Source organism: Gossypium hirsutum, chromosome A13 (genome assembly GCF_007990345.1).
Source record: "Gossypium hirsutum isolate 1008001.06 chromosome A13, Gossypium_hirsutum_v2.1, whole genome shotgun sequence".
NCBI lineage: Eukaryota > Viridiplantae > Streptophyta > Magnoliopsida > Malvales > Malvaceae > Gossypium > Gossypium hirsutum.
In genome coordinates, this window is record NC_053436.1 from 50,665,642 (window position 1) to 50,693,300 (window position 27,659).

At 34.1% G+C, this 27,659-nt stretch overlaps 1 pseudogene; it reads right to left on the reverse strand.

Moving 5' to 3' along the window:
* Positions 1-23,067: 23,067 nt before the first annotated feature.
* LOC107893786 (transcription factor MYB3R-3-like) lies at positions 23,068-27,061 on the reverse strand (annotated as a pseudogene).
* Between the last annotated feature and the right edge of the window lie 598 nt (positions 27,062-27,659).

Consider the following 27,659-nt stretch of genomic DNA (forward strand, 5'->3'; position numbering starts at 1 on the left):
AATACAGAATACCCCGATAATTCTTCAAAGAAAGAAAGTCCAGAAGAAAACATCATTTAATCCCACTGAAATCAAATATAGCAAGATCAATATATCTTCCCATACATATATATCAGATGAAGCATCAAGTAGAAGAAACAGAATCATAATATCATATGTATTCTCTCATCAATTCTTATCAGACGAAATGAAATAGAATACCCGATGAAATAGAGCAATATAAATTATAAACCAGTCAGACTACCAATGCTTTCATCCAACACTAGAATTAGAAGACATTCCCATATAACAAGAATTTCTTCAAAAGATCAATAGCCATAGAAATATTTCTGAGAACGGGTAAACACATAGAACATCTCAAAAAAGATTGCTAAATCTGTGCAGTCATAACTGTCACACTCAGATAGTTCACATTTCAAATATCATTTCCCCAACTAGTTCTGCTGTCACAAATTTCATATTAAACCATTCACTAAAGAATGCCAGTTTTGAATAAATTTCAATTTACACTTTTCTCGACCTTGCACCTGAGTAATTTGATTTACCAAAGAGAATTCCTTCTCTAACTGGGACAGTGCATAACTCCAATAATCTTTACGTCAATCCGATACTTTACTGGCTCTGACTTTACTTATTAGCTCATTTTCAATCTCTGATCATACTCATAATTATTCTATCACTGAACTCTTTGGGTTCTCAACCGAAAACTTATTCAATACAAATCTCATGAAATTCCATTATAAGTACCACTTTGGTAAGGGGGAGGGGTTGTAGGACCTCTGACTCGACTTTCTTATACATACACATATGACACAACGCCCATCATCATAGCAACATCATCAAAATCATGTCATTCATTCATGTTGGCTTACACCAATTTTCCTGTTGTCCCATTTAGACAATATACTTATGCATACATTCTATGTTTTCTAGATAGTTTTACTTATCCATTCATTTAATTAATTTAATCCATGCTCATGACATCATATAAGGCCAAACAAACATAGATATTTGCATCACAATCACAACTTTCATTTCGTGCATCATCGTGTACATATCATTACAATCATATAATTCAGTCCAACAATTTAACATAGATAAGTTCATTTCATTATAATCCTTTATCTTATAAAAATTATATATCATTAGCATTCATCAACATTCGACGTCCAAATCAAGACAAGGACATTTTCATTCGTATCATAATATTATGACTTTTATTCATACCTCTACTACTTTCTATTTATTCCGTTCATCTTATCAAGTAAGCCACATACACTACATCATATGAGCATTAAGCAAATATGAATATTTATCACATATGTATCATAAACTTTTATTCATACTTTTCTGAACCGAGACTTATCATAATCATAATTTTACTCAAATACCTTCACATAACATTGAACATGGTCAGTACAGCTCGGTTGGAGAGTACCCTGTCTAAATAAGACGGTACTCATACGCGTCGGAAGACATCACACTATCACAGATCAGTGGCATGTATAGCTAAACTTTTACACATGCTAGGTTAGTTCGAGAACCAACTAAACCTGCTCTGATACCACCAACTGTAACGCCCCGTACCTGAAACCGCCGCCGGAGTCGAACACGAGGCGTTAACAGACTTAATTCATTACTTAAACAGCTCAAACAATTTATTTTTAAAATTTTTAGTTAAGCTAGCAATTTGCATCATAGTCGCTTAAAAATTCATATCTCGAGTTCCAAAACTCTAAATTAAGATCTGTAAATTTTCCCTGAAACTAGACTCATATATCTATTTACTAATATTTTTCTAGAATTTTTGGTCGAGGAAATTAGTATAGTTTATTAGTTAAAGTCTCTCCTATTTTAGGGTTTGACTGCTCTGACCTCTGTGTATTACGAATCAGATATCTCCCTGTACAAAATTTCAATGACTATGCCGTTTGTTTCTAATAAAACTAGACTCAATAAGGAATCTGTGCATATAAATCATGACTTCTAATTATCTTTGAAAAATTTATGGTGAATTTCCAAAGTCAGAATATGGGATCCAAAAATCGCTCTGGCCCTGTTTCACAAAAACTTAAACATCTCATAAAATATAGCTTATATACCTGTTTTGCTTCTTCCATATGAAAACAGACTCATCAAGCTTCGATTCCATAACTTATTCATTATTTTATTCCATTTCTAATATTTTTAGTGATTTTTCAAATTCACATCACTACTTCTATCTAAATCTATTTTATGGTAAATTTTACCTATTTCATGGTTTCCATGGATTAGCTAGCAATTTGACATACATAACACCAAATATGATCATAATTAGCAATTCCAATGGCTAATCATTACCAAGCATTTTTATACCACTCAATAACCATATCATAAGACCATATATACAAAATGATTATAATGCTATACATGCCATACTCAAAATATACAAGCCATTATTCCAAGATGGTATACGGATAGTGTGAGCATGCCTCCAACCGTTTCTGATTTCCGAGCTGGCTTGTCAACACTACAAGGAATGAAAAGGAGGGAGCAAGCATAAATGCTTAGTAAGTTCACATGCAAATAGCAAGTAACATAACCATATAAGCAAACATAAAACATCATTTGCATAATCATCACCAAGACATTCATATCACATTTTCATTTATCATCTTACCATATTGTTGTTATATCGAGTTTTCAACCCGAGGGTTAAGTACATACCTGTTCAAAGTATCCATTTCACAACACTTACCAATACGTCCCTTTCATCTCGAGTATTCCTCCATTTGAGTAGAATTTTACCCGTTGAACACATTGGAATATAATCCAGATACATGGAAAGTTTGCACATAAGTGCCACATATGTAGCCAAGCTACCATGTAACCCGCCCATAAGTGAACTCGGACTCAACTCAGCAAGCTCGGGCGTTCGCATCCATAATTGAACTCGGACTCAACTCAACGAGCTCGGATGCCTAGTTACATCTCTCGAACTCGGACTCAACTCAACAAGTTTGGACATTCGCATCCATAAGTGAACTCGGACTCAACTCAACGAGTTCGGATGCCCAAATATCCTAGTGACATGTCACTTGTATCCTAATCAATTGCTAAGGTTCAACGGGACCTTTTTCCCAATCATGTGTCTCAACCATCTTCTACAGAATGCCGATACCGATACTCGGTAGTATTTCACATTTTCAAGTATATCACATAATTTGACATATTATCAAACAATTGTCACAAGTATGATATTTCATAATGATTATCATATCATTTAAATAACATTAAAACATTTAAAATAATAACTATGATACCAACATTTACATATGAACTTACCTCGTATGCGAAAATGGCTACTTTTACCATTTCGTCCACAACTTGGTATTTTCCCCATTTTAGCTCGAATTTTAGTTTTCCTTGCTCTATCATTTAAAATATAGTCTAATTAGGACTCACATTATACAATTGACCCAAAATCATATTTTGGCAAAATTATAGTTTTGCCCCTAAACTTTCGCATATTTACACTTTTGCCCCAAAGCTCGTAAATTAAACTTCAGCCTATTTTCTTATGTTTTATGACATGCTTATCATTTTTCCCTTCTATGGTAACTTCAAATTCTCACTCTAACATGTACTTATGACTATTAGGTATTTTTACCGATTAAGCCCTTTTGCTCGTTTTCACTTAAAACCGAGTAGCACAAGTTGTATAACATAATTTAAAACCTCATATTCTATCATAAAACACCAAAATACAAAAATTTCACCTATGGGTATTTTTCCAAATATGAACCCTAGGTTGAATTATTGCTAGCATAAGCTTAATCGAGCTACCGGGACTCCAAAAATATAAAGAACTTGAAAAACGGGGCTAGAATGGACTTACAATCGAGCTTGGAAGCTTGAAAAACCCTAGCCATGGTTTCTCCTTGCTATATTCGGCCATGGGGTTGAAGATGAGCAAAATTGGCTTTTAATTTTGTATTTTAATTCATTTTACCCCTAAATGACCAAAATGCCCTTACTACTAAACTTTCCAAAAATTCCATCCATGTCCAATTTTTGTCCATAGACTTAGAATTGGTAAAATTTCTATTTAAGACCTCCTAATTAATATTTCAAAACAATTTCATACTAGAAACTTCTAGAATGCAAGTTTTGCAAATTATTCGATTTAGTCCCTAATTTCAATTTAAGTACTTTATGCATAAAATTTCTTCACAAAATTTTCACACAATCATGCAATCATATCATATACCTTAAAATAATCATAAAATAATTATTTCTATCTCGAATTTTGTGGTCACGAAACCACTATTCCGACTAGGCCCAAAATTAGGATATTACACGAGTTTGATGATGGCGCCTTATGAGGCTTTATATAGGCGAAAGTGCCAAACGCCCATATATTGGATTGAGCTCAAAGAGAGTCAGATTCACAAGGTCGATCTAGTCAAGGAGACTGAAGAGAAAGTTAAAGTGTTTCGTGACTATTTGAAGGCCACCTTAGATAGGTAGAAATCTTATGCAGATTTGAAAAGAAAAGAGATCGAGTTTCAAGTCAGTGATAAGGTATTTCTAAAAGTATCTCCGTAGAGGAAAGTTCTTAGATTCGGTAAGAAGGGTAAACTTAGTCCACATTTTATCAGACCTTATGAAGTGATTGAGAGAATTGGGTCGATAGCCTATCGGTTAGCCTTACCATCAAAATTGGAAGAGATCCATGATGTATTTTATGTGTCCATGTTATGCCAATACCGCTCTGACCCGTCACATGTGATTTCCCTGTCTGAAGTAGAGATTAGATCGTATATGTCTTATGGTGAGGAACCTGTCAAGATCCTAGCCCGAGAGGTTAAGAAACTGAGAAATAAGAGCATTTCCCTTGTGAAAGTATTATGGCAGAGATATGGGGTTGAAGAGGCCACATGGGAGCCTAAAGAAATCATGAAAAGCCAATACCCAAATCTTTATATCGGTAAGATTTTCGGGGACAAAAATCCCTAAAGGAGGAGAATTGTAACAGCCCGATTTAGGGCCTAGTCAGAACAGTAGTTTTGAGACCATTAATCTGAGGTCAAATAAAGTATTTTATTATTATTTTAGGATTATAGCATGTTTATATTAGTGCATGAAAAATTTGGTGAAGTAATTTTAGCGTTTGTGAGCTTAATTGCGAAAAAGGACTAAATCGCATAAAATTCAAAAGTCTTAAATTAATAGCTAAAGGTGTTAAATTGTCATGAAACTTAAATTTGGGGTCTTTAAAGGGCAAATAGACCCTTTAGATATAGGCTTGGCCGGCAGGTGACTAATTTGAATAAAATAAAACCTAAGAGAAAAAGGCTATCATCTTTTTTTTGTTTTTGCTATCTCATTTCCCACTGATTTTCTCCCAAGAAAAATGGCCATGGAAGCTTGAAAAATTTCAGAAACTTTAAGCCTTCATAAGTAAACGATTCTAACGAGATTTCTTGAAGATTTTTACATTTTTGAAACCCTTGTGTCATGAGCTTTCTAATGAGGGGACTATTTTGCAAAATGAAAAAGAGTCTGGGGTTTTGCCATGAGAGTTTTTAGGTTGTTTTCTAAATTTTTATGGAAGAATATGATCCTTTGGTGAGTAATAAACAACTTCTGTGAGGGATTTCTCATGAAAACCCTAATAGGGGCTATTTTGCATGAGTTGTAAAATAGATGATAAATGTGTGAAATAGTGGAAAATTTGGATTACTATAAGAGTAAAAAAGGTTTAGTTAGGCTTATAATATGAATAAATTAAATAAAAATTGATTTTCGAGGATACGGGTAAAATGGTCATTTTGTGAAATTCAATAAATTCAATTAAGCACTTTCAAGCGTCTAAATTGATATGCTGATGAGATAAAGGAATTTTATTAATTTAAATCAAGTGAAACGTGATTGGGGTCTTGATTGGGGTAAGAACAAAGTTTGCGAGGATTGAGCTCGTCTTCATCATTTTGTATCAAGGTAAGTACATATGTAAATAATGTGTTATTGAAGCTTACTTTGGTATATTTTAATAATATACATGTGTAATTAACTTATTGTTGTTATGTATCTAAATTCTAATTGTTGCCATGAATGTATGAATGACATGTTATGCGAGTAAATTACAATGTGAGCAAATGCAATGCTATTCGATTTGATATGAAGCCTCGTTGAACCTTAGACATAGCATAGGATACGAAGGGGCATGTTATGAAAATTATGTGGTCTGAGCTCATGAGTTGAGTCTGAGTTCATGAGATAAATGCTATAAGTAACGTGGGTCCTGGTACTGACTTTGTGTACAAACCCGTGAGTGGTTCAATGACCAAACGTTACATGATAGCTATGGGGTCCAAGTTCTGACTTGATAAAAAGGCCCATGAGTAGCTCAAATTTGACTGTTTCATAACACAAGGTAGCCCTGATTTCTTATATGGCATTTAGACGCAAATTCCCCGCGTATCCATATATATTTCGAGAGTTCAATGGGTAACCCAAAGATTTAGTTGGTGAATACTTTGATGAGGTATGTATACCAAACTCATGGTTAGGACCTAAGTAAAGAACAAGGTGTATTAAGTATACATGAATGAAAGGAATAGTAAGATAGAGGCGTTAAGTGATTTATATCTTTTAAGCATGACAAGCTACCGTTGGGTGAATACGACTTTCTTATAATTACACTTTATTTGCATATATGTACTTACTAAGCTTCCACGCTTACCCTCCTTTCTTTTCTTTCCTTTTAGTGTCACCAAGCTAGCATTGGGGATCCAGTGACATCAAACACTTCGATCACACTATCAATCCAGACCTTGGTATAGCTAGTTTCATCGTTTTGTTTTCTGGAATATATAGGGACTCAAGTCTTTGTTTAGTGTTTTGTTAGTTAGCCATAATGTGTTAGCTCATATGATGAATATGATACTCATTTTGTATAAGGTCATGGATGGTGGTCAATATTCATTTTGATTTATAAATAGAAGATGATGTTTTCATGGATGAGTACATTGCATAAATGAAATGTTATCCATTGTGGTTATTTTGGTTATGTGATGTGCCCTTATGTTAGTATAGAGTGATTTTTGTGCACGTTACATAAGTAAGAGTGACGCAAAGGCTTGGTAAATAGCCTTATTTTGTCCACACAGGTAGGCAGACGAACGTGTGTCTAGGCTGTGTGTGACACACGATCCACCACATGGGCGTGTGATATGGCCGTGTGTCCCCTGCACGTAAGAATTGTAAGTCAGTATGCATGGTAATAAACACACGGGCAGAGACATGGTTGTGTGTCTCAGTCGTGTGAAGGGCACGGCCTAGCACACGGGCATGTGCCTTGGCCATGTGGCCCTTAAGGATTACTGACGTCAGAAATAGAATGTCTAGGTTTTTGCACATAGGCTAGGACACGGGTGCGTCATGGTCGTGTGAAGGACACGGGCCAGAGACACAGGCGTGTTCCAGGCCGTGTGAAATTCCCTGTAGGTGTGCATTTAGAATTAATTCCACACGGGTATAGGACACGGGTGTGTCCCTATATTGCTTAGGCCGTGTGAGCCACACGGGCCAATAGCACGACCATGTTGAAATATCATACGGGCGTGTTGCCCCTCCCACACGAACGTGTGCCCCTGTGTTAAGAGTTATTTAAAGAGTCCTTTAAAGGACTCAGATTGTTTCCGAATGTGTTCCAATGGATGTTTTGGGCTTAGTAGGCTCTTACTAAGGAGTTTATAAATAAAATTGAGAAAGTTTTAGTTTGACCATGTTTTGGTGTTATGAAAACATTTATATGCTTAAGTTTAAGTTAGGTAATGCCTCATATTCTTACCCGGCGTGGAGCACGAATGTGGGGTATTACGCGCGCTACGTTAGTCCTATATATGAACCATTTCTAACCATCATATATTCAAACAATCTATGAACTATTTCTAAGCGTAATCACCAAATCAAAACATACCAAAATTTATATGCTAGTATCATGACAAAATTACAAATACACAACCAATTCATTTTCTCATCTATTCGGCTATCAAAATTAACCATTAAAGTTATACCAATTCCACCATTCAATCTTAAATTAAAATTTACCATTGCATAACCGAATACAAATGTCAACTTGTCACTTTAAATATCAAACCACAACCAAACATGTCAAATGCATACATATTTAATTTATCTATCATTAGTCGAATATAAATGCACATCATTTACAACCAATGATCAAAAACTTATAGTCATTATCCATATTTACTTCATCATATAACCGGTTACCAATACTTCAAATCATAGTCATTTACCTAATACATCCCACTTATATATCATGCATATCACTCAACAAGAATATCCAACCACAATTTCACATCATACCAAATATACCATACACATATACTTTGACATAACTTCATCATCATTAGCAAATATATCAACCATGATTCATATATAAATATTTAATGGCTGAAATATCAAAACCAAACTTAACATAATGAATAAGCCATTTTCGCATGGCTCATATTTACATAACCCAAAATCAAACATAAACATAAGCTAGTCTATACATACCATAGGTTTAAGTTCAACTTTATAAAAATACCGAAACAGACGATAGTGTGATAAACTTCACTGATAATCCCTGAGCTCGTAACTTGACTCCAAAAATCTATAAAACAGAGGCAAACATACACACACAATAAGCTTTCATAGCTTAGTAAGTCATAAGCAAATAAATAACTCAATGACATAATCAACTCAATTTAACCAAACCAATTTATAATAACATAATCACATTTAATTTCCAGCTTACAGTTTCATATACAACATATACTTTCATAGATGAACTTTGTCTTGGCCGAATATACATATATCTATTATCAAAGTATCATACACTTTCAAAATCATATTATCAATATATAACCGAATATTTATACACTCGTATGCATATACTCATGAATCAAACTTTAATATCACATACTTATGCATAACATGTGACCGAATATACTTCACAATTACACATATATTTACATTAGCGTCATGTATATTTTGCATCACATATCAAATAACCAACTTACCTTATTTTCAAATAGGTAATCAACTATCACATACCTGATCACTTAGCTCGATTTACACATGTGATCACAACTTATCGTTGTCCGTTGAACCATTCGGAATTGAATAGGATACTCGGATAATCACACATATCGTACAATGCCAATGTCCCAGACGTGGTCTTACATGTAATCATATCTCGATGCCATTGTCCTGGACAGGTCTTAGTACTAATGTCCCAGACATGGTCTTACATGTAATCACATATCAATACCAATGTCCTAAACGTGGTCTTACATGAATACACATATCGAAAATCCTATGTCATAAGATATGTATCCTAGCTATTCCTAAGGTTCGTACGGGGCTTTCAAACATCGTAACTCAATCGAATCACACTTGTACACATAGATTTCAAGCTTATACATATTTGGCTTCCACATATATACTATCACATTATTCATTTCAGCATATATAGTTCGTATTTAATCAAATAAATAACATCTATTTGCTTATAAACTTACCTCGGACAACGATAATCGGAACGGGACGACTAATCGACAACTTTGGTTTTCCCCCAATCCAAATCTGATTTCTTTGGTTCTTGATCTAAACATATTCAAATTAAACTCATTCAAACATAATTTCACTCAATTTAGTCCAAAAACACATAAATGGGAAAATTACCATTTTGCCCCTGACATTATACACTTTTTAAAATTTAGTCCAAATTGCACAAAACGTGTAAAATTTGCACACACCAAAATCTTCCTTATGCTCATACAAGTCCATATATTTCATTTATTTCACATTTTAGTCCCCCAATTTATTATTTTTGCCATTTAGCCCTAATTGCTCAAAATAATCAAAAATTCCAATAAAAAACATATTTAATCCAAAACATATCTTTCATAATTCATCATCTAACATCACAAAGCTCAATTATTCATCAATGGCTTAACTTAAAATATTTATCAAAATCATAAATTCAAGCATGGGCTTTGTACATTACACTGCAATGATCTCAAAAACGTAAAAATTACCAAAAACTGAGCTAGTTACATACCTTAATCAAGCTTCAACAATGGCTGAATACCCTAAAGCTTATTTCTTTCTTTCTTTCTTGAATTTTGGTCAAAAGTATGAACATAATGCATGGATTTTAATTTTATGTTTTATTATAATACATATTATTTAACATTTTACATTTTTAACCTTTATTAATTAATATGAAACCATTATAAAATATGGTCACAACCGTCCATCACCTTTAACTATGATAATATTGCAACTTAAATTCCTCATGCAATAAAGACAACAACAATTCAGCCATTACAAATTAAACCATAAATTTTCCATTTTACGCGATTTATTAAATTGGGCACTCTTAAGAAACTTCAGATTTCACTGACATTCTTAGGTTGCTTCTAGTCCAAGATATCCTAAACTTTCTTTGGGTCAAGAAGGGCACCTCAGTTGCAACTACGTGTCCAAGAAACTCACTTCATGGAGCCAGAACTCATACTTATTCAATTTAGCATATAGTTGTTTCTCTCGGAGAATTTGTAGGATGACTCTCAAGTGCTCATCATGTTTTTTTTTCAAATTTAGACTATATCAAGATGTCGTAGATGAAGGTTGTTGGAGCATTCGGGAGACCAAAGGGCATCACAAGGAACTCATAGTGACCATACCGAATCCTAAATGTAGTCTTAGGAATGTTCATCTCTTTCACTTTTAACATATAGTATCCAGACCTAAGGTCGATAACACCTTTGAACAACTGAATTGATCAAATAAATCATCAATCCTCAGCAAAGGGTATCAGTTCTTTATGGTTAACTTGTTTAGTTGCCGATAATCAATATAGAGTCTCATGGATCCATCCTTATTCTTTACAAATAGAATAGGAGCTCCCACATAGTGACACACTCAGTCTAATGAATCCACGATGTAGAATAACTCCACCTTAAGTTTCACTAGCTCTTTTGGTGCCATGCGATATGGAGCGATAGATACCGGAGCTGTTCCCAGCAATAAATCAATGCCAAATTCAACCTCGCGCTCCGAAGCTAATCTATGCAACTCCTCTAAAAATACATCATAATAATCCCTCACTATACAAGTGTTCTCAGCAAATGATTCACTAGCACTCGTATCCAGAATATAAGCCAAATATGTTCCGCATCTTTTATGCACCAACTTTTCGGCCATTAGAACAGAGATAACATTATATAAGTAATCTTTACGATCTCCAACCATTACTATCTCTTTCCAAACTGAAGTTTTCAAAGTAACCCTCTTTGTAGCCAGTATAAACTAACTTAGAGTTCAACCAACTAGTCTATTCCAAAAGTAAGATCAAATTCACTAAATGGTAATTCCATCAAGTCTGCCAAAAATACCTTTCCTTGTATCTCTAATAGGCATTGCTTATAGATTTTGTTCATAGAAACAAATTTCCCTAAAAGACTAAGTACAGTCACATTAATAATAGTCTCCTCTACTACTATTCCCAATTTATCAAGAATTAAGCATGAAACATATGAATGGGTTGAACCAATATGAATCAAAGGGAAGTATGGTACATAATTAAAAGTAAAGGTACCTACTATGACATCAACTGCGTCACGGTCCTCTCTGCATCTAGCTACATAGACTAGTGTAGGTTGTCCAGCATCAACTTGGTTAGCACTCTAACCCTGAGCTGTCTACTTCTTCCAACATTGCCACCCTTATTCAGACCTTGACCTCTTAGAGGCTGATGTCCAACTATCTAGTTCTAAGCTCGGATCTGGTCTGGTGCTTACATCGATTCATTCCAGAGCGGCCAGTCCTTGATTTTATGATCCAAGGATCCACATCTAAGGCATGCACCCAAAATCCTCTAGCATTCACCTGGATGCCTCTTGCCACAAGTAGCACAGTATTGGGCTCTCCTACCATTAGTAGCGATAGCAACATTCTACCTAGGTCAATCACTTCTGACTTGCTTATTAGGTTGTTGATCCTGGACAGTAGGACCGGCATCTCCCTTTGTAGGGACTCTAACTTTATCCCTCTTTTCATGTTCCAAATGATTCACTTCATCCATTATCTTCGTTTTCTCCACTAAAGTTTCAAAAACCCTTTCCTAATGAGGGGCCACCAGTACCATCAGTTTATATCTCAGCCTGTTCTTGAATCTAAAGCACCTATCTTGCTTAGTTGCAACCATCCCCTTAGCGTAACGACTCAACCACAGAAATTTAGCCTTTTTTTCGACCACAGATCTTTCCCCATATTTGAGCTTAATGAACTCCAGCCTGCGAGCGTCAACATAACATTTACCCACATATTTGTTCTGAAAAGCATCCAAAAAATATTCCCAGGTTAGTCTCTCAGCCTGGGTACCCCACATAATAGTTTGCCACCACTAGTAAGCCTCATCCCTCAGCAACAATACTGTACCCTTGAATTTCTGCTTTGGAGTACATTCTATGTCATCCAAAATTCTTTTTGTAGCCTTTAACTAGTATTCTGCTACGGTGGAGGTCGTCCCAACAATGCCCCTAAATAATTTGACTCTATGATATCAGAGCCTCTCTATGATAGTCCCACAGATTCCAGATCCACCTTGGGTTCTAGTTACACGTTATAGTACCCTAAGCATGGCTTGCGACATAGCATTTGGCAGCAGGCTCCTGATGATCCTTCTCAATAGTAGGCGTGTTTTCAACGTGGTCAGCCACTGGCTTAAGTTCAAGTGTGTGCACTTGCGACACAGACAAATCAATTTGGTTTCCCAGACCTACTCTCCACAAGCTCTCATACACCAAGTTCGGAAGCCTTTAGTACTCATGTTTGTTATCAGATTTCTATGTTTTATAAAGTTTTATCTGACAATTAGAAACAAGCTTTCATTATTATTTCAGAACGTTTTCAGTTTTAATTTCGTCACTATAGTTTCAAAATCTAAAGTTTCACAATCTATAGTAATCTATAGTTTCACAATTTAAAAATTCAGTAAGTCAAAAGTACTTATCTTTGGCTAGCTTCGGAGTCTTGGACTTTCAGAATAAAATAAAACTTTAGTTTGAAAGTGATTTTTAACTATGGCATGGATTTTTTCCAAAATACCATTCTTCATAAATATGCATCCATTTTCGAAAATAAACCACGATTTGACTTTCAAAGTCAGGCTCTAATATCACAAAATGTAAATGTTATGGTCAAATCTCGAAGATCACATTGGCCATGTTGTTGGAGCAAAAAATCTTTAAACTATTTTCTCTTTAATAATTATCATCATTTTAAAGCATCATTTTGATTTGCTTTAAGAAAAGCCAAGTATTGTCGAATTTTTTTATCTTTAGAAAAACTCAAGTATTGATGGTTTACAAAAAACATCATATTTAAAGTAAATGTCGCAACGGAAAAATAACATAACACATTCGTCATTTTGAAAACATATGTTTAATATATCTTGTAAAATTTAAGTTTAATGAGCAGTTAGTGTTGAGTTTAGAAAATGAAATATTGAGTTTGAAAATACAATCGTTGAGTTTAGTTTGGCATTATTATGAAAAATCTAGTTTTAATTATCAATGTCATAAATCGTTTTAGGTGATAGTTTGAAAATTCAAATCATGTGAAACAATCCAAAAACCAAAATCCCAAAGAAAGTCCCAAGCCATAGTCCACATAAATAAAAACAAATCCCAAAATATCAAGTACCAAAATATAATAGTTTTTCTGAAAATTTTCGAGTGCACTTCCGTATGCTAAAGCCCATATTAACCTCGATTATTATATGAAAAGTTAGAAAATTAAAGGGGTGAGCTTTTTAAAGCCCAGTGTGGTTACAAATTATATCAACAGAAATTAATACATAAGATTATCAATTTAACAAATCACATGTATACATAAATATAGAACCATAGAATCACATTTATTAGAATGCATAATGATGATGTCAATGGAACGATTTTTCAGAAATAGTGTAGATTTTTCAGAAACTTACCCATCTTCGCTACACACCATAATGAGTTCCCTAGAACTTGTCCATCCAATAACACACTAATAATGTGGACAAGCCACCAGATATTGCAGTTGAGCTGCTAGAACCAGAATATTGTCGTTGAGCCACCAGATAATACAGATATACTACCAGATACAAAATAATGTGGTCGAGCCACTAGAAGTTGCTGATTATTAACCTCCGTACAATATTATCCCAACCTCATGCATGTGATATGGAATACAAAATAGAACTTTAGTAGGCATGCTTTACATATGAATCAAATCATATTACGGTTTATCACAGTGGCATGTTTAACATTCGAATCAAAATCAGAATAATGGCATGCTTAGCATGCGAATCATAATTAAAATAATAGCATGTTCAACATCCGAATCAGAATATCAATAAATCAATGTCTTATTTATAATACATGCATAACCGATATTATTTATAATAAATCATAATATCGTAAAGGATCATCCAAACTTACATAATATGAACACCCCTAACCCGTATCCGTCGCCGGATTAGGGTTATGAGACGATACCGATCATCACAGTTCAAACCAATATGCATTACATTTTACAATTCAGTATTATAACCACATCAATACTCATATCATTTTCAAATATCAAATCTTAAACTTCATATCATTCATTTGATAACATGATTAAAACATAATTCAGTATATATATACCAAACAAATTAAAAATTAAAATATATATATAGAATATATATAACAGATCAGCAATTTCATTAATTGAATATTGAACCCATTTTTAATTATTATTATTATTTTCCTTATCTATTCTGCTAACTTAGTTCCTTTCCTCCTATTAGTAAACTCACAAGTAACTAACACTTTTGTATAATCATACACATGTACATATCAACCGCAATATAAGCACACGTAATTATATGTAATAACCAATAAGTACTCAACTAATATATCATCAACAAATACCAAGGTATACATCAAATACACACCATGCATAAGTCTTGAATTTTTACCTAACAAACACATGATCTACTTTAGCTTAATTAACAACCATTAAATACCATATGGCCGAATCATATGACAAGTTTCATAAACATCATACAAATTGGATACACTTTCGATATAAACTCAGACCAAGATCAAACATATATAACATAACCAATTCATCCATACCACCTCCGAATACAAGCATATAACACAACTTATAATCAACCATGGCACACAACATGATAATCGAAATAAACTAAAACTACAATTTAACCAACACTGAAACTCAAGCATAGAAATTAAGCCATTTTCGTATGGCTCCTATTAAAACAAAAACTAAAATACAATATTCCAAAACATAATCTAGTCTATACATGCCATAGGTTCAAAAGTTCACTTATTAAAATACCGAAGACAGTCGATAATGTGATAGGCTTGACTGACGATCCCTAAGCTCGTAACTCGAAACCAAAATCTATAAAACAGAAACACACATATACACAGAGGAAGCTTTTATAGCTTAGTAAGTTGTAAGCAAATATCAACTCAATAATTTATTCAACTCCTTAAAATTTAAACTAAACTAATTTACTATATCAATCTCTTATTTAATTTCAACTTATTCAATCCATAACCACACATGTTCAACATAACTATCAATTTGGCCAAATACTTATAAGGTTAACATTTTACAAATTGTCATTCAACTTTCAAAGCCAAATATCATTATACATTCAAATATACTTCCACACATTTACACAGGCTCACAAAACAAAATTTAACTTCATATATCAACATTACTCATTTAGCTGAATACATAAAATCAAATATATAACAACACATATGTACATATCTATATGGCCGAATATACAAGATAAAATATAAATCACATACGTACATAAATAAATCGCATACGTGCATACCTATGTGGCTGAATATACATGGTCATTTAGCTCAGAACCACCTCAATATAAGTCTTATAGGCATAGGCTTAAAATAAATCACAGGCATAAACCTGCTAGGCATAAGCCTGAATAGCACACCGGCACAAGACCTGCTAGACTCAAAGTCTGATTTTTATTCACCGGCATTAAGCCTGCTAGGCATAAAGCCCGATCAAATTCACCAGCATAAGGCTTGCTAGGCTCAAAGCCGAAATATCACTATTATAAAACTGTCTCATACACAATTCATATAACAAAAACTCCAGATATTTCATATAGATCATATGGACTTTCAAATGATACAACTCAGTTGAATTAAACCCAATACAGTATTTCTTTATTTAAACACATTCGGCTAGCTCTTTTATGAATCTATAGAATCCAAAACAGCACATTAAACTAAGTTACATTCAAGATAAACAATGTTTAATTGCTTAAAGACTTACATCGGATATCAACGAACATTGTAAATCGGCTATTCGTCTATTTTTGTTTTTCCCCGATCCAAGTTCGATTTCTTTTGTTCTTGATCTATATAATTTCAAATTAACCTCATTCAAACACAATTTAATTCAATTTAATCCAACTACACATAAATGGGTAAATTGCCATTTTACCCCTAATATTTCATACTTTTACAAATTAGTCCTTATTGCACAAAACACAAAATACACAAAATCTCACCACATCGTAGTTAGGCCGAATATTCCTTATACTCATACTAATACATATATTTCATTTATTTCACATTTTAGTCCCTCAATTTATTATTTTTGCAATTTAGTCCTAAATACTCAAAATCATCAAAAACTCCAAAACAAAACATATTAATCCAAAATATATCTTTCATAATTTGTCATCAAACATCACAAAACACAAATATTCATCAATGGCATAACTCAAAATATTCACCAAAATCAGAAATTCGAGCATGGGTCGGATAGTATTCGAAGCAACGATCTCAAAAACGTAAAAATTATCAAAAACTGAAACAAAAACATACCTTGATTTAGCTTCCAAATTGCCAAATATTCAAAGCTTTCTAAACCTTATTTTTCTTTAAGTTTAGGTGATGCAAAATAAAAGTATGAACACTTTCTTTTATTTTATGTTTTATTAATATATTAACATTTTAATAAGTTTACATTTTTATCCTTTAAAATAAAATTATGAAACCATTATACACAAGGCCACTACCGTCCATTACATTTAAATATGGTCAAATTTCCATTTAAATGCTTCAACTTACAAAGCCATTAACAATTTGGCCTTTATGCTATTAACTATCAAGTTTTCAATTTACGCGATTAAGCCCTTTTTATTAAATTAAGCACACAAACAATCAAATTTTCGTACGAAACTTTCACACATGTAAATTCACATATAATAAATACGAAAAATAATATTTAAGTATTTTTCTGACTTGGATTCGTGGTCCCGAAACCACCGTTCCTATTAGGGTCTAAATTGGGCTGTTACATAATATCAAAGGGATAGGGGCTTAACAACTTCCCACGGTGAGTTGATTAAAGAGGAGGATTCGTAACTAGACAGAAAATAACATAATATAAAAAAAGAATTAGAAATAGGATGTGATATACTCCTTTTTATGAACAAAATATCAAAATTAAGGGATTAGAGAAATGGATTACGAAAAGAAGAGGAGAAAATAATTTAGGTTTGGTCGACGGTGGTAGCGTGGTAGGGGTGTGACGGTGTGGCGGTGCGATGGCGGGGTGAGGTGGTGGTAAGGTGGTGGTTTAATGGCCTTTAGAGGTGATGGAATAGAGGAGAAATGTGGAGAAGAGGCGGTGAAATCAAAAGAAAATAAGAGAAAAATGAGGAGCAACGAGGAAGGGTGTGCGACCAAGGTATGGTAAGGGAAGGAAAAAGGTAGTAGGAGAGACAAAAGAACCAAAAGTGGATCATGGGAGTGAAAAGGGGGTTATGTAAGGTAAATTGACTAGAAAGAAAAGGAAAGGAATCCTTGCCCACAAGGCAAGTGAAGTGGACGGCTAAGGGGGTTTGACCCATTTGGAACTGTCAAAAAATAATTAAAAAATGTAGGAGTGTGGGGGCTTAAACATGAGACATTTTGGAAATAATTCAGTCATTTAACCACTAGTCCATTTAATTCCTTGTGTCATAAACTAACTCAATAAAATAAATAAAATATGGGGCGCGACAATCACTCCAATTACTAATTTCTTTATTTTTATCCTATCTTTTCATCTATTGTCTTCTTTTTGTATAACACCCATTTTATCAATGAAATGATCATTTCTCTATCTTTTAACGCATTTTTTTTCCTTTCTACTATCTCATTTATCCTTTCTTTACAGTCTTTACTTTATACACAAATCAAACTGTGTATGCATACCTGAGAGACTCCACCAGGCTTGACACATTATGCATACAGGGCTTCTTCATCTTTCATTGTCTGAGAATAACTAAACCTAGACTCTGATACAAAACCTGTAATGCCTTACACCAGATCTGATTCACTAAATTCGGATATCGGGTATTACATTACATATACAGACTTTTCTTTACTTGCTTTTGTCTGTTTAACAACTCGGTTGAGAATAATCTTTCAACTAAACTTCATTTGATTGCGTTGGACTTTATAATACGAGGACCTACAAGTGAATGTCATGGCTTAATTCTATAGTTCTATAAGTTTTACCTCTAAGAGATATTACTGACCACAATTGTTCTATCCACGTATTCAGTATACATTACAAGGCCTTACAAACGAATCTCTAGACATATTTATAGTACTTCCATAGACTCAATCATGCCAACTCATACTTGCTCTGTATGCATAACAACCCATCTTGTTTTCTTAGGCTTAACCTTGGCCTTGCCCTTCTGGCATAGTCTCACGACATCATACTTGTGACATGAAACATAAAGGTAAGTTCATGAGAACGTAATGAGTAAACCCTCAATATATCTATTATCTATCTCTTTTTTCTTTCTTTTTTTTGTCCTTGCTTAGGCAAATATGTTGTTACGCTCCATTCTTTATAACATAGAAGCCATACCTTGCCCTGAGATCATAACTTACCTTTCACACCTTTTTTACCTCTTTCACATCCTTCACCTTACCCCTTCCCTATTTCTTACCCATTCCTACTACAGAGAACCACACAGACAAATATTATTGATCAATTTGTTTTATAAGTCGATTTAGCTCATACCTTAGATTTGTCATATACTCTAGTGCATTCTAGCTTCTCTATCACACCTTAAGATTATGTAGGATTTACTATAACATCCCATACAAAGCCTTTCTTTTAGAGTTCAATGTACACATTATTCCTTCAGAGTTCACCATACTTATCGCACCTACAGAGTTCACCAGGAATACTATTTCTCTCTTTTAGAGTCTGCCATAGAGGCGTTCCTATCATTATTAGCCACAAAGGCATCCCTTTCCATAGACCACCACAAAGACATCCCTTTCCATAGATCGCCACAAAGGCTTCCATTTCAAATACACCACAAAGGCTTCCATTTTCATACGTTTCATGATAGGGATTCGCATATACTCACATTACATGAGATTTACCTCTCATCGCCTTAGGATCATGCAAAAACCACATTCGATAATAACCTTCATTTAGTTCTTCCCATATGATGCCATAACCCACTAGTTATGGTCTTATATGATATGGTGTTTCCATATGACACCATAGCCCACCAACTATGGTATTACCTAATATGGTCCTTTCATTTGAAATATCGTGGCCATAGACTTTTCTTTTAAGAGATTCGTGTTTAAAGTCTTAATGGACCCCTTTAGACGACTCCAAGGATAGACATAGGCTCACCATGCACAAACCCATCATACAAGGACTTGTTCATGACAAAAATATTCATGCTTTCAAACTCATATGCACACCATAATTATTCAGATTCATGCTTTATACTTAGACCATCAAACTTCATACTTTACTAGTTTCAATTTCACGATTTGGCCACTTAACAGAGAAGTTTCTGAAATGCATAATACACATGCAAGAGTAAATTTAGAGACTCACTTGACTAGACTAAGCAGTAGCCTCAGCTCTAGACCCAAGGTCCTTTCGAGAGTCATAGCAACCACTGGCTCTTAAAACAGAAGAACACTACAAAAATCCATTTGGATAACGTTTCCCTCTTCTTAAACACAAATAACTCATAAATACGGCCTTACTTCTTCAAGAATTCCTATAGATCTACTTTTCAGAGTCATAAAACTCACTTTGACATGGATAAATTTCTTAAAGAATCCAAAGTTTTCAATCCTGCTTAAAGAAAAATGTTCTTTCTTTTCCCTCAGCCTTAGATTTCAATATTTTTCCAGGAGAAAAGCAAAGAACTCTCTTTATTTCAACTTGAAGACCAATTAAAATAGTCAACTTTTTATTAGAACTTGACAAATGTCACATCACTATTGACTTGTCTTATCAAGGGTCTACAACTTCCAAGGAAATTAATTGAGTACTTCTTTCTCTTTTAACTATTCGAGTTCACGTTTGGTTAGTGCCTAACCAACTTACCTTATAACTTAACATGTACAATATCATGGGGAAAAGGGTGTACTACTACTGACGTGGGTTCATTCCTTCAATATATATTTACCTAACTATATCCTTCTTCCAACGAATCAAAGTGACATGGCATGGAGTCCTCAAAGAGCACTTGGGTGATTACCAATTCACTAATCGTACTTTTCAAAGACTACGCCATACCTTGTGCCCGCCAAAACTAGGGCGTTATCGACTCGTTCAAAGAATTTTTATACTTAATCAAATTCTTATACTTTACACTTGCTCAAAATTCTTATACTTTACACTTGCTCAAAACTTACTCTTTACGCCTTACTTCCTTTGACATCATTTGAACAGCAGGGTTTCATTGGGCGAGATGTTACAAGTTTTCATAGATGGATAAAAAATATCTCCAATAAAATAGCACATAACCAAGTCCAAAGATTTTCTTCATTAAATTGTCAAACTAAATAAGACAAATTTTTAAGCCACTTTAGTGACAGTCTACAGTTGACGCTATTGAGTGCCATTCAACAACTCTTAACTCATTTTTTTTCAATATATAATATATATGGAGACCTAAGGAAGACAAATTTCAATCTATTACACCATGCGTATCAACACAAGATTAACATTTATTCAATGTCAAAAAGCATCGTTATGAACATCACAAAATAACTTCAAAACCCACAAGAAGTTACGATCAAAATCAAACTAGTTAAATATTTGTCTTTTTAATTCCTTGGCTGAGTAAATCTCCTTTCCTTTTGTTTGTGTGTTCTATGACTCGTATATGTCCTTTCGACCCTTAGTTGTTTTGTATTGGTCTTACCCTTGCAGGGGCGAAGCCAAAAAAATTTTTCAGGGGGGCCGGATGAAATTTTAATTTTTTATAGTTTATATCTTTATAATTTGTAAAGGATTAAATCGAATTTTTATAATTTTAGGGGGCCAAAGTGTAATTTTACCTTTACTAATTTAAAATTTTTAAAAAATTTAAAGGCCTAAAATATAATTTTACATTTTAGGGGGGCCGGGGCCCACGTCAGCCCCCGAGCTTTGCCCCCATCCCCTTGTTCCTTTCGCCTATGTCTATTGTCTCACTATTAATAACCCTTTTTTCTTTCTTTTTTTCCTTTTCTTTTTTTTTCTTTTCTTTTATTTTTAAAATAAATTTAATTAATAAATAAATAAAAACATTTAATAAAATAAAAAAAATATGAAATAATAATATATTTTAAAAACATAAAATTTAAATTAAATCTCACTTGATCCAGCTAAAATATGAGTTAAGTTCATGTTAATTAACTCAACTCATAAAAATTAGGACAAACTTTTGAATGGGTTTAGTCGAAAATATGTTTTAGAATTTAAATGTTTAGGTAATTGGTAATTAAGTTGAGAAGGTAAATTACCATTATTGTCATTAGCCTTGTAATTGTCCACAACGTGATTCTTTGTGAATTATACACTTCACTGCATAGAGAGAAAATGTGACTGTTATGAATTTTATCCCTTCAAAATCCAGTTTTTAGTCATTAGGAAATTCTGATTTGAATTCAAATTCAATTTTGATATGATTAAAATTTAATTTTTATTTTAAAACTTGAATGATTCAAATATGTAATTTAAAATGACTCAAAACTTAAATTGCATAAAATCCAAAATAATCTAATTGATTATGATAAAAATAAACTTAATTTCATATTCAAATGACTTAAAATTATTTCAACCAAAACAAGTCAAACTCGGAACTGATGACAAACCTAAAACGTTTGATCCGAACAGAAATAACTTGAAAATTGAAAAATCTTAATTGGCCGTACTCATTGAATTGATGACATCTCTAGCTGAAATGATGATTAGGCAAAGAGAGAACCAACTTGCAGGTATTGAGGAATGTATTGTCAATTTTGTATTCAAATGTAGGGAAAAGAGAGATTTCCAAAACCCTCCCAAACTCTCTCACCTTTATCTCAGCTTATAAAACATCCCTATTGGAGTCAATGTACAAAATAGCGAGTCAATATTCTTCAAAAAGGCAAAGGCTGGAAATCTGCAGCCATAGGATCAGGGCCATGATCGTGTTGATGTTCGTCTTGATGTCATCAATGGTGTCAATTACCATATCTGCAATATGATTGAGAGATGGCATTGAAGGTGCCCCTGATAAAGAATATTACGACTTTGTAAGTTTTGTAAGTCTGCCGGGACAAGTGCTGATTTGGATGCCATTGCTCGGGAAACGAAAGCCAGCATCAACAGAATATTTGCCTCATCCTGAAAGAAAAGAGAGAGAGATAATGAAACAAATGAGAGATCTGTTAATCTTTAATTTGATATTGTTGGTAAGCCATAGAGAAAATAAATGAACGAGAGCAAAAAGTTCGGTCTATTGTCAGGCAAAGTTCGGGATGGAAGCATGAACACGACTGAGTTTTCATCAATGTATAAAACCACAAAAAAAAAAAAGCCTAAACTTTTCTTCTTTTGTAGCAAAGACTATGAAAAGCTTCTAAAACATGAAACGCAACACCATAACTTACAGTTTGAGAACTATGTGACCCCCATCCTCATCGCATTCAAGCAATCTTCAACAGCAGAGCTACCATTCAAACATAAATCTGAAGATTTTGTCTTACCTTCATGCCTCTTTATCGAATGTTAACTCAAGTTGTCTTTCCACAGACTTCAAAACAGCAGTTCTGTTAGATCTTAACCGGTGCGGAGGAGATACATTAAACACTGTAGAATTAGGCAGCGTTGGGCTATCACCTTGACAAGCAGGACTCTCACAGGGATCTCCATCACAAAATTGAGCCTGTTCCGAACTGTTTTCAGTTCTTTCCTGTTCACCTGATAATTGAATCCCATCCTTACCTATTTCCTCATTCAATTTTCCTTTCTTGTTAGGAAGTGTAAGCACTTGGGCTCCCATCTTTCTCTTTCGAAATATGGAAGGTGTATTCAGGAAGCTTTTAGCGGCAATTCTAAGAATATACTCAGGACTGTGTATGCTTAAACCACTGCCCTTCACACAAGGCGGAGTGAAGAAACTAATCGGTGATGTAATAGGAGTAGAAGTCCATTCATGCTGTGATCTAGGTGATTCATCACAACATAGAGAACAATAAGTTGGAGTATCAAGCCCAACTTGTTCCTTGAGAACTTTGTCTTCGACAACTTGAGAACTGATTCTGTGACTCCCAAACTTCCCCCCTGACTCAGAGGTACAGCAGCAGAGATTTATATCAACTGACTGCAGCTTGCACTCTGTACTCTCAGTATCAGTAGGCTCTTCTGGAATAAAGTTTGTAGAAGCAGTCATATCTTGAACTGGAGCAGAGGACTCCAACTGATCTTTTCCATCTTCCTCCAGCTTACAAGTATCTGTAGTTCCTGAGGAAGTTTGAGCAGTTGAACCTGATTCTTTTTTCAAACAAACTAGAAAATTTTGGTTAGTAGGTGTTCTTATATCCTTGGTCACATTTTGGAGACCATTCTTCGAAACTGGTGGAAGCTTCCCTGTAGCCAAATAGAAATCTAACTTCTTCTTCAAAGAACTATTCCAGTGATTCTTTATTGCATTATCAGTTCTGTATAAAGAAAGTTCACTATAAGCTAAGGCCATCATGCTAATACAACTTCAAAAGGAACTTATAAATGATTTACCACCATCTCCTTGATCAACTATGCTGGCTAAGCTTTACAATACGAACTACGTAATATGTGTCACAAACTAAAAAGAATGATACCTTCCAGGTAAAACTTTTGCAATTTCAGCCCACTTGTTCCCATATGTCCGGTGTGCATTCATAAGGGCCAATTCCTCCTCCATCGTCCAAGCATCCTTCTTTATATCAGGATTCAGATGATTGTGCCATCTGCAGAACGTTGATTAAGCATGGAATAATCAACAGTAATTTGCTTTACATGAATAGATTAGGACAGCAATGTGAATAAGCCTCATTATATGAAACTAAATTAATAGATCTTAGTACATAATTCACTTATTAATATAAATAAATCATATCAACATTTGAATATTAGGCACTTTCAGGACTCATTTCCAAAGGAAATAAAATTTTATAAATTACCTCTCACGGCATTGTTTCCCTATTCGTCCAGGCAAAGATTTTGCAATAACAGACCATTTTGTTGGCCCATATTTTGATACAAGCTCAATAATTTTATCATCCTCCTGTCAAAAAGCAATAGATAGTTTAGCGCTTGTTTTATGAACAGCAATAATAAAGATAGCATAAAAGAGCCTACAATGCCTACCTTTTGAGTCCAAGGTCCTTTAACAAGATCGGGGTTTAGGACTTTCTGCCATCTATGAAGACATTGCACTTCTGATCTATCTGGAAAAAATTCAGCTGCACCATATGCAAATGCTAAGGCTGGTTAGAAGAAAGCTGATAATACCAAAACTAAAACAACAGAAAATATTGAGATCATGATATTATTTATAACCTTAAGTTTACTTTCTTTCAGATAACAAAGGTAGGATGTAATAACCTTCTAACTAAAAAACAAAAACTTATCACATCGGAAAGAGCAGCAAAAGTAAACAGTCGTAGCACAAATAATAAATAAGAAAATTCTGAGGCATGAAGAAAACCTATTTTTTTCCAACTCTTCCCCTTAAAAGCAGCAACAGCATTTCTTAACGTCTCATCCTGCAATCAATAAAAAACCAAAAACAATTTAAGAAAACAGGCAGCACACACAAAGAATGAATGCAAGTAAACACTGAAGGCAACTTTAATTGTTCTACAATCCATAAAACAACTCACCTGGACTGATTCAATGTTTTCTAACCATATCATAGGGAAAAAAAGCATTTTACCTCAGCCGTAATTCATAAAAATAATGCAAATACAGAAGGGGAAAAAAATGCATTACCTCTTCCGGTGTCCAGCCACCTTTTGCTCGCCTAATAGGGCCAGTAGTTCTCCTGCAAATTCAGTATAACAATACAATTGCTCTTGGACGGAAACATTATTGAAAACAATAAAGCTCTTAAGTAATTGATTAACAGCAAGTTTGAGCACTAGATAGAAATGCTCAACAATATCGCTGGTGAATCCATAGCTAATGTAATCAGCAATCATAAACACCTCCACAGAACACAAATGCGAAAAAATAAAAGCAAAAAAAGCAGAATCCAAACAAGTACAGCAACGAAACAAAGCTAAAGAAATTATTCCCGGACAATACCGATGATTTGGTGATGTTGGTGCTGGACTAGATACGCCTGGTGACTTTACAACTGCATTGCCACCGCCTTCGGATACAGAAGAACTTGAAGCGGTAGTTAATTGCTTCTTGTAAAGACAACGTTCCTCCAGCCTCAGTTCAGCCATCACTTTCTAATCAATCTCAAAAAAGAAGGAAAACGCTTTAATAACTTATTCATGGCCGTTTCAAATACTTGAGAATCCTCCTTTTTTACCAAAATCCCAAATCCCAGCACCACCGAACACATAAAAAGACAAAACTCAGATCTTAATTCACTAATCAGATAAAAAAAAAGAAAGAAAATACCACATCGGTTAAACATAATTCTAGGGTTTAACACCCCCGTGCCCCCCAAAAAAAGTAAAAACCCAACGAAAATTTTCGCGAATCAAAGGTGCTTGAGGTTCAAGAAACATGACGATAACGGTAAATAGAAATTTTAAAAAAAAATCAAAAACCAGAGAATTCTGATTCAAGAAGATAAACCCACCTGAGTGGCGGGAATCAAGCTCCAGCTGCTTCTAGAAGAATCCTATTCGAGCCAAAACAAGAATTTATGTTGTTGACTCAGGAAGATATGTCGACAGCAGACTACGAACAGGAATTTTTATGACTTAGCAAATATGCCTGGAGTTGATGCTAACTGAAGAAGAAAGTTGTAGACGATTCCTTCGGGGATTGAAAGATGATATCAAAGTCTAATTAGTTGCCCACAAAATTCGACGATTTGTTGGTCTTGATGAAGAGAAAAAATGGTGGAACAGGCCATGAGCTTGGATAAGAAAATCGAGCTCAAGGAAAGAGAACAGGGGGAACTGGTGCACTACCGTTTTCAAAAAGAGCTAGAGATTTTTGAGGACCCAGGAGGACTGCTCCATATGATGTTTGAACAAAGAGAGGTCACTCGACGTAGCCGTCTGTGCCTGTTGCTAGTATGGAAGGTTCAGTTCAAGCCACGAATAATCTAGATTGTGAGCATTGTGGTAGGAAGCATAGAAACAAATGCTGAAAAAAGAAAGGAGTATTTTGCTTGAGATTTGCCAGAGAAATACGAGTGATGCACCTGCACCGAATCAGGGATCTACTCCCACTCCACGGGGTCGAGGTTCCACCCGAGGTGGTATCGCATCTGGAGGTAATGAGAGAAACGTTGTGGACTCTGTTTCTACTCAGCTAAAGGCCAAGGCTCCAACCAAGCATATGTTGCATGTACTCAGGGAGAAGGTGAAATGGCCTAGTTTTTGCCAGTGTAAAAAAAAAAAAAAAAAAAGGCATTTTCAGAACCCAATTTCGTAAACCGGGTCAATAAAATTATAAATAGAAAGATATACGTATTTTATATGAAAATATATTAATGGAAGGTCGTGTAATTAAATTGAAAAAATTAATTAATTATAATATAAAGATTAAATTGTAACAATGTAATTACTATTAAATTTTTAAATAAAAAATATTGAAAAGGGTTTAAATATTAATATAACCAAGGACTAGCTCATCAGTTAGCCATTTTAGGCTCTTGAAGTAGTGGAAAGGATGATTTAATCCATCCATTTCCATGTTAATAGTTGAGATTTAATCATGACATGTAAATTAATAATTAATTTAGCTCAATTAATTACTAACTATATGTATATGTAAGTGATGAAAAGTGGAAAGAGAAAATGAACATCATTTTTCATTCTTCTCCTATTTATAATAATTTAAAAATTATTACAGTATGAAAGTAAGATATTATCCTTGATATAGTAAAACAATGAAGTAAAATGACAAAAAAGGAAATTTTGAGTTATGTTAACATTGGGAAGTATATTATGATATATTAATTCAAGAATAAATACTCAAAATTTGAGAGGTTAAAGTGTAAATATGAAAAAATTAAAGGACCAATAGTGCAA